Raw genomic sequence first — 3,180 nt, 5'->3', positions numbered from 1 at the left:
GTTTATTAGGGTGCATGACTGTCAGGTAGTCACTATGTTTGTTAGATTGGTGTATGAATGTTTATGTCATACATTGTGTTCCTAGTTCAGGAAGAAAAGAATCCTGAATTATTCTTGGATGCTTATCGGGAATCTTGTCTGGATGCTTATTTTCTGATTTGCTTGCTTTCCAGACTTATGCTAGTGAAGTTTGTTTGTTTTCTGTTAATATTATTATTTTTTAAAGTTTATGAAGTTTATATTTTAAAGTTTTATATTTTATTTGTAAACCTTCTACTATGTAAAGTCATTATTTGTAAGTTGATATATCTTAATACTTTGTTTGCGTATGAATATGAATTGCAATTAAAAATCATGTTGTTGTCTCAAAAGATATAGTAAACAATAACTTATCGTTTAAAATTATATACGTGTTTCCTTTGACTATTTCTATATTTCCGCCCGCGTCGTGCACGGGCCAATAACATATATATTAGTAAAGTATTTGATCATTACTACTGTATTATTTTGTAATCAATTGTTCCTTGTATAGTGTAAAAGTCTTAAGAAATCATTACCAAATTATATTATTACACAAAGAAAGGATATGAGAGTTCGAACATATGCTTGGACGCTTACACGATTTATCGGAGATCTACCCTTTAGCTCAACTCAGGTAAAACATTTACACACGTTAACAAGTTAATTAAATTAACCGAAACATACTTTAGTCAAGCTTTTAAATAAGCAAGTTTTTTACATTACACTACGACACGAACCTAAGATAATTTGCAAAATTAAGTTTACTCTAAATGAGTTCTGGTCAGCTTTAATTAGGACGAAGCCGCAAACTCCTTCTCTATATTAGCTAGGTTCAAGTCAAATATGAACTGGCTCGAGGGTTGACTAGTTTAACCCATTGTTTTCATATTTATTTCCTAAAGATCTATTTTTAACAAGATAATTACATAATTACAAGCATAATTAATTCCAAAAATCCCTAAACATCATCTCCTTTCCTCTTTTACATAATTCTCTTACCCCAATAATAAGACCATCCTTGAAATTTGACTTGTTCACTTGTTCATTCTCCCCTACAACATGATGGAAACGTTTTTGTGTTGTTTGGCCATCCATAAAGACATGGAATTTTTTTTATCTTTGTTCTTCCCCAAAGACCAAACTCCATTCCCAAACGAATTCCTTGAAGAAATCATCTCAGGTATCCTCTCAAGACTCCCTGTTAAAACCCTACTTCAATACAAAACTGTTTGTAAACCATGGCTTTCTCTCATCTCCGATCCATCATTCGCCAAACTCCATCTTGCCCCACGCTACCACCGCTCGTTTCATCTCGGCGTATGATCACGCCACTCGCAAACGACACTTTCTCACGGCTCCTTGTGGCAGTGTGGTCTGGTAACTCATATCATGACACTGGACAATGCTCCAACTGTTTCTAGAAAAGAAACCACAGAAGCTGAACATCTTAATGGCTTAGTCTTGTTTACTTCTGGTAATGGATTCATCATGCACAACTTTGCTTATGTTATTAACCCGAGCACTCGTAAGATCTTTAAACTCCCTGGACCGGCTTCTGAGCCGGTCCAGGCTTACGGAAAGGTGCATATATGTTACTTTTTTGGTTTTGATGAGTCTAGAAACGAACATAAGATTTTGACCGTTAGAATGCTTGACATTCGATGTGTAACACCGTTTAAACCGACTAGAATTGAGATTATGATATTCTCTACGTTAAACTACACATGGAGGACAATTGATGTTGATCTTCCTTTTGATGTTAGTGGGGATCATTGGTACTATGGGACCAAACATAGTGTTTGTGTCAATAGTGTGATTCATGTAATGCTTCAACGTCAAAACGAATATTAGCGTTTGACTTGAGGACGGAGAAGTTTTCGATTATTAGGATTCCTCGGGACGCAGCTCCTATTGAAACTGAAAAAAAAATACTATAAGAAAGGAATGAACACAGTGAAATCTAACCAGCCGGTTCTTATGAAAATTAACGGCTTTTTAGGAGTTGTAGGTCGTGACCGCGTTGAGGAATACGAAGAAATGGATATTTGGATGTTACAAGACTATGAGAATCGCGTTTGGGTTAAGGAAACCGTTCATTTCTCTGAATTTTGGTTGATGTTAGACGGCCCATTCCCGTTAAATCCAGTTTTACAAAAGAAGGTCATTGTTAAAAGGCGGTTGCCTAGTGTGGTGATCATTGTGCCTGCCTATGACATGGAGACTAAAAGTATGGAACCTGTAAAATACACGCTCCATCATCAGTTTTTGCAGTCTAATAGCATTCGGTTCGATCATGTTAGGAGTTATGTTGAAAGCATCTTCCCTTTAGAGATAAATTAAATGTATGTTGTGTGAGTTTCTGATGCTACATGACGTTGATGGTGCGACGGTAAAGGGATCATTATAGGGTACTAGTGTAAGCACTAAATGTTGGCACGTGTATCATTAAGTACCTTTTTGGGTTTATATTGTGTTTTCATGTTGATGATAAATTGTGTCCTGCTAACAAAATTGTGAGTTGCAGTGATGCTCACCCACATGGTTTCAATCAGTCTATGAAATGATTAGTGTTGACAAATATAAGGGTATAATGTTAATGCGATATTCTTCGAAGGAAAGAACAAAACATGGATTGCAGACATTTAACATGTATAAAAAGATGGATTGCAGCCATTTTGACTACTATATATTGACTTTGTCAAAAGATGGCTTTTGACTTTTTATTTATTCAAACATCATTTGAATTTCCTTTTTAGTTAAGAAACACCTCTTGATGAAAATATGGCGTGGTAGATGAAAATTCGGTTGCAAAATGGAATCTGTTGTGTCATGTTCAGTCTACCACGCCAAAATGATCAAATCTACTATGCCAGGTTGAAATCTGGTACGACAAATGACAAATCTTGTTAATCGGTAATAATAAAAAGTCCAGACTATTTTATCAATTATATTAGTGGATGTCGTTTAAAGATTCTTTCTTAAAGCAACCTCGAAACAATGTTTTGGAAATACACATGGTACCCACAATAATAAAACACAATATAGAGGTGTGCATGAGCCAGCTTAGACTCAAATCGAACACTCTAGTCATATGCTTTAGAAAACCGAACAGTTTGGTTATCGGTTTTGCATAGTCAGTTGGTTAGGTTTTTGATCTTT

The 3,180-nt window shown here is 35.4% G+C and overlaps 1 pseudogene; it reads left to right on the top strand.

The window, feature by feature from the left end:
* Positions 1–1,075: 1,075 nt before the first annotated feature.
* On the top strand, positions 1,076–2,361 carry LOC143619858 (F-box protein At1g30790-like; annotated as a pseudogene).
* Positions 2,362–3,180: the final 819 nt, after the last annotated feature.

Source organism: Bidens hawaiensis, unplaced genomic scaffold (assembly GCF_021521415.1).
Source record: "Bidens hawaiensis isolate Kalapana, Puna unplaced genomic scaffold, B.hawaiensis_p1.1 tig00002525_1, whole genome shotgun sequence".
In the NCBI taxonomy this organism is placed as follows: domain Eukaryota; kingdom Viridiplantae; phylum Streptophyta; class Magnoliopsida; order Asterales; family Asteraceae; genus Bidens; species Bidens hawaiensis.
The sequence above is the reverse complement of the archived record's forward strand: the minus strand, read 5'-3'. Positions and strand labels throughout refer to the sequence as shown.